The sequence below is a fragment of the Ornithodoros turicata genome, unplaced genomic scaffold (genome assembly GCF_037126465.1).
Source record: "Ornithodoros turicata isolate Travis unplaced genomic scaffold, ASM3712646v1 Chromosome113, whole genome shotgun sequence".
Classification (NCBI taxonomy): Eukaryota; Metazoa; Arthropoda; class Arachnida; order Ixodida; family Argasidae; genus Ornithodoros; species Ornithodoros turicata.
In genome coordinates, this window is record NW_026999298.1 from 407,227 (window position 1) to 413,676 (window position 6,450).

The 6,450-nt window shown below is 43.5% G+C and overlaps 1 long non-coding RNA gene across 1 annotated transcript; it reads left to right on the forward strand.

The window, feature by feature from the left end:
- Positions 1–335: 335 nt before the first annotated feature.
- LOC135371583 (uncharacterized) lies at positions 336–6,148 on the forward strand. Its single transcript, XR_010415646.1, has 2 exons — positions 336–1,087; positions 1,578–6,148. It is a non-coding gene; the product is annotated as an uncharacterized LOC135371583 (long non-coding RNA).
- The last annotated feature ends 302 nt before the right edge of the window (positions 6,149–6,450 follow it).

Genomic DNA, 6,450 nt, shown 5'->3' on the forward strand with positions numbered 1-6,450 from the left:
TTCCTCAGACTTCAGCACCAGTGCCCGTAGGTGTCTGCTGCCGTGTAAATGTTCGGACTGCCGGCGATTTGCCGTACAAGTTCACTTTTGTGCCCCTGTGCCCACTTTTTCAGCTTTCCGACCAATGAAGTCTAAATATGGGGCGCTATCAGTCTGCCTATCCTCACTAGTTGTCCCTGTATCCAACATGGGCAGCGCCATTTTGGGTGGCAAGTGGATTGTGTGAGAGCCAGTCTGTTCAATTCGGCCTCACCGTCATTGTCATAAGCCAGCAGTGGCGCCGCTACATGCTTATAAGCACGCGCCACGTGCTGTTCTCAGTTCTTTCATTGTACGACGTTCATCATCATACGTCGTTAGTCTGTTGGATCCTCGCTTTAGCTCATTCGGCCCTTCATCACCCAAATTGCTAGGTATATCTTTCCTGCCATTTATTCATTGTATGTATCATACCAGAGTGTTAGTAAACTGTCTGTGTGTTATCCAAATGCCGTATTCCTGAATCTTATTTTGAGTTTGGCAGATAGCCAGGGACATCGGGTCCATCACCAGCGTTAACACCTTTCTTCACCCCTTTCCCTTGGTCTATCTTGCCTCACATGGCGCAGTCGACAGGATACGGCAAGTGATTCTTCAGACTTCAAGCACTTATGGACGACTTATTTCATGCTTATGGACGTAGTTCGAAAGGCTTGTTCGATTTAGGCTTAGCCTCGTCATTGGAACGCATTGCATTGCAACAGTTCTATATCCCTTCGTAATTTCTAGTTCACTTTTTGTCACGCATTAATTGCGTCTTCAGTTTTTTCGTTGCATTTGTGCACGACAGATATCGTCTTTTGAGTTTGTTCTTTCATGGAAAGTCCAAAGGTATTGAGACTTCTTTTGCGTCCAGCACAAGAGTTGTTTGAACACTCCCAGAGAACGCTGATCGTCGTCAAGCAGCAATTCTCATCATGGAAGACGACGAAAGGAGGAAACATGCATCTACGAGTGCTATTCCCACCAAAGACGACAACGAGGAATACCAAACATCGGAGGAATACGAAGATGAACATCAGGATGAACAAGTCTCATCAACAAACAAGTAAGAAGACACCTATCGCGAGTTCCTCTGCTCCGATCACCATCGATCAGTTAGCTGAGATTTCCAAACTGGTGGTTTCCACACCACAGAGGATAGTAACCGCCCCCGACCTTAGTCAGACATTGAAGTTCTTTTATGGCCGGCCCAACGATGATTTTCGCGCATGGCTTTCATCAATTGAGGTGTTACGTATCCAGTACGGTTGGGACGATTATACCGCTTTAGCCATTGCAAAGAGTAAGCTTCGTGGTGCGGCCAAGGATTGGGACGATGGATCTGGAAGAAGTTGTCACATGGCAAGACTGGGTCAAAGGTTTGAAAGATCAATTTGATTATGATCCAGATCTACCAGATTGGAATCGTGATTGTGAAGCTGGAGTCCAGAAAAGTGACGAATCTATCTCTGACTACATTCATGCAAAAATCAAAATACTCTGAAAGTTCCATTATCAGCTCAGGGAACGTGACAAGAATCGTTACATCACCATAGGTCTAGAGAGCGAGGCAACGACGACCAGTCTCACTTCCTACTGCATGTCTACTGGATGTGACTGTCTCACTCTGATCAAGCTGGCACGACAGATCGAACCTGCTCAGAAACACCGTGATCCAAACTGGCGTCAACAAGGAGCCAAGCCAAAGGACTACACGAAGAGGAACATCAACGTCAGCAAGGCTTTTCGTCCACATCACAGCCTAAGTATTCATCTCGGCAAAATGGTGAGAAACATTCTCCTACTTCCACCAAAACATCGGACAAATCAAGACCCAAAGGACTACACCAAACATCAAGACAAAGACAAGAAACACAGCTACACTGCTTCAATAAGACACGACTTACCATCTAGACACCCCGTGAGACCAGTCCAGAGAGATTCTTGTAAACAACACACCGGTCGACGCCCTGGTTGACACGGGTTCAGACTTCTATCTTAAGAAAACAGGAAGCAGAGCTTTGGGGTATTAACATAAAACCATGGAGTGACTCAGCAATTATCGCCGTCGATAACGAGTTCATGCCGTTCAGCGAAGCCGTCGTGGAAGTGAAGTTAGCGAACACAACTGTTGCTATCGTCACTAACATCATATCCTTTCATACTTGGTAGCGACTGGCGCACATCTGCCAAGCTTGGAATCACCGTTTGGCCTAATGGACACATCTCCATCCAGTCACCTCCAAAGTCAAACCAGGAGAAAATCTTCAACAGCATGTTCCTAAAGAAAGACTCTCTCCAGGAACTTTCTGAAACTACTCCATCACACGCTGGAGAATTTCAACCCATACAGAAACGGATCTTCTACAACACGACATCCAAGGATCAAGACACTTCGACAGACATCAAAACTCATCACATCCTTCACACTTCCACGTGCAAGTAAATAACAAGCCTCGACATCAACGTGTTCATCAACACAACGCAAATCTCCACTAAGGAACTGTCCTTTCCCACTTCTTCCTGGCACCAACATCGTGGCACCCCAGGACGGCCCCAACATCGTGGCATCCCAGGACAAGGTGAAGATACCATCTCATCAAGCAACATCAGCCTCCGCAAGAACAAGTTCGTCAACAAGTACAAGAACAGTTTTCCGGCGAACAACAGTGTTCGTGAACGTGTTAGTGAATTCCGCAATGTTGTCGACCTTCATAGAACACAGCCATCACAGGTATGTGAAAATGTCATGTTGCATAACTACGAAAAGGATGAGTCATCTGACCTCTTGCTTGTGAATATCGTACAAGTCTATGACATCATTCCTTTGGATAGGGTTGTTGTACGAGAGACAGATGCAAAAACTGCAGTACAGCATGCTGAAATCTTGGACGAAGACAAAGTAACCTCAGACATAAATGACCCACAGCTTAAGAAACTCCATGATAATATTCTTAAGCACGCGAACGTGTTTTCTAAGCAAAAGTATGTCATCGGATTTTGTCCAAAGACCGAACATTGCACTGATCTCTCTGACAGCATTCCTGTTCGTATAAAGTCGCTACTCATGGAATGACAGAAAATTCATCAAAAGAGATCAACAACTGGCTTAAATTAGGTCTTGTTCGAAAAAGTCTCATTACGCCTCCCCAGTTTTCGTTGATCAACCACTTCATCCACCACCACGTAGACTTGTTGTTGACTACCGCAAGCTAAATGGGAAAACCGTCAAAAGAGTGTATAGTATGCCTCGAATTGATGCTGACAGATGTTGACAGAGTAGGGAAAGGCAAGTACTTCAAACATCTAAATAATCAAACTTCTAAACATCAAAATAAGGGAATCTGACGAACATAAGACAGCTTTCATTACACCTGACGGTCTTTACGAATTCGTTCGAATGCCTTTTGGTCCAACTGGTGCTCCCGCCACTTGGCAAGCAGTAATGGATGAAGCATTTCATTCCCTCAAGTGGAAGGACGTTGTAATTGTCTATTTCGATGACATCTGTATCTATCTGTATCTGTATCTGTACTTCCACCATAGACGAACATCTCGACGTTCTTGACCAATCTATGTCCATACTGGAAAATTATGGTTTCAAAATCGAGATCAATAAGTGTCAGTTCATTCAGACCCATATAAAGTTTCTGGGTTACATTGTATCTCATGAGGGTAAACTGCCAGATCCGGAGAGGTCAGCTGCTGTTGACAAATACCCCGATACACAATACAATACCCCGATACACAATACAAGACAAGATTTTTGGGCTTTGCTTCTTACTTTCTTACTTGCTTCTTCTTTCGCTTCTTTCTTCTTTGCTTCTTACTTTCGCAAATTCATCAAAGGTGCTGAAATTGCGCGACCTCTATCACTCTCTTGCGAAACAAGCAACAGTCCAAAAGCACTGGCAAATCGAGAGTGGACACCTACACACACTGAGGCTGTACGTAACCTCAAATCTCTATTTTCAAACACCTATTTTGGCTCATTTTGATCCAGACAAAGAAACTCATGTCGAGCGTTCATCTCACAGAAACACGATGGAAGAGTACGTTGTTGAGTATGCCAGCAGAGCAACCAACACAACAGAGGAAAAACTGCATTCAAACATGCTCGAATGCATTGCTCTTCATTGGGCACAGTCCATGTTTGGACAGACAACTACAGTGTCTCCTTAATGACCAATGCACAGCAAATCAATAGAAAATTTGCTCGCATGGTTCTCGATCTGAAGATACACCATCGTTCGGGAAAAACCAATGTTGTCGCTGATGCTCTATCACGCATCCCACAACCTTTGGTTGCGTCACTAATTCTCACTGCCGAGAATTCTCATCTCTCCAATCACCAACAGTCAGATCCGTCGTTATTAGATTTTTGAAGTCCTCAAAAATCCTAATATTTCTTCTCGCAAAGCTGAGAATATGCGGAATACATTCATGTTGTCGAATGGCATACTCTGCCACAAAACCACTCAACAAAACGGACTGACAAAAACAAGGATTGTCATACCAGAATCTCTTAGGAAAGATTGCTGTTTCATGAAAGTTTCACGATAAACGTGGTCACGTGGACAAATTCAAGACCAAAAGCAGTATTCTGAGTAAATACTGGTCGTCCATTAATAAGGACGTCAAAGAGTACGTCCAGGGTTGTAACATTTGTCAGCGCTTCAACAGACAAACATCGAAGCCCGTGCGATACTTACATCCTCGACCAATTCCCACACAACCTTTCACCACTATCCCCCGATCACATTGGTCCACTTCCGGAAACAGGAAATGGAAACAAGTACATCATTGCATGTGTTGACCACACTACACGCTTTGTAGTAACACAGGCTGTGATATCAACAGCATCGTCACACATCATTAAGGAAAAGATCAACAGAACTTTTGGTATTCCTATGACAATTGTTTCTGACCAAGGTTCAGGTTTCATGAGTCAGAACATGGAAAAACCACAACAGGAATTGAACACACAACTTCTTGTCCTTATTTCCATCAGGCAAATGGTCTCGTGGAAAGATCTGTAGCAACCATAAAGAATATTATCAAAAAAATATTGCTTTGAGAATCCTTCAAAATGGGACCAATACTTTGCAAACACCACTTCTACTAGATTCTACTAGATTTTCACCACATTTCGTTCTCTTTGGATTTGAACCTCGTATTGAAAACGAGATTCAGGTTGGTGTAACCCTTGACGACATATCACGACCTCGAGTATTGAAATGCTACATGACATACGTGCAGCAGCACGCGAAAACCTAGCAAAAGCTCTATCCTCTCACGTTACGACTACGGTCGAAACCCATCTCGGTTCTCTGTGGATGACTTAGTTTGGATAGAATCCTTTTCAACTTCACCTTTTGATCCTAAGTACAAGGACAAGGCATTCAAAGTTATTTCTACTCATCCCCATGACATTTGTACTGTAGTCTGGATAAAGAAATAACAAAAAAACAGTTCATGTTTCACAAATGAAACTGTTCAAGGATCAGCCAGATTGGGATCCTAACATAGACAGTGACATAGATATAGACAGTGACGAGAATGTCTCTGTTGATCAAGACAGTTCACGAAGAAACATAGTCCACCTTACACGACAAGGTATGGACGCGTCACCAAAAGGGTACCATGCGTACGACCTCGTTTGACTGGGACGCCTTGGTGAATGTCGTTCATTCATGGACAGGGGACGCTCTGGTCCATAAATGACTTTGTACTACGTTGCTTTAAATGTGTCCAGTGTCTGCAATATGAATTTTTGCGGTTATTTTTCCTTTGCTTTTCACTTTGGGTTACTTCCACATTTCTGTTACTCGCGCACACAGCCACACTCAAACACACGCTTACATAGTTGCTGTTTAGCATTTCCCTTCTACTGACCTCTTCAGATCAAGTTTCGAATTTAGTCACTTCTTCGCACTAGTTCTCTTCATTTTCGTATCACTGCATGTACTGTGTATGTACTGCATGTCACAATGCTATTCATGCTATGCTGTGCTATGTCATGTACTACGAACTTTCTACTTCAATGTTAACAAATCCACAATGTGTTTAGAATCAGGAGATTCTACTACTTCCTTTGAGGGTGGATTATTAAACTCTCTTAAATCTAGGTGGTTCTGCATTTCAGGACAAAAGATGCTGCATGCTTCTGCCAAGGGCCCTGGCATGGATCATGTTCTCTTTTGTTCTTTTTTATGCTGTTTCAGAACAGCTTCGATTTTAAACTGTTACCGCATTACCGCTATTGTAGCGTTTCATTTTTCCTCACTGTAATAACGAAATGAGGATTTGTTAGAGGTGGGCGTGTGAGCCAATCTGTTCAATTCGGCCTCACCGTCATTGTCATAAGCCAGCAGTGGCGCCGCTACATGCTTATAAGCGCGCGTCACGTGCTGTTCTGAGTTCTTTCAT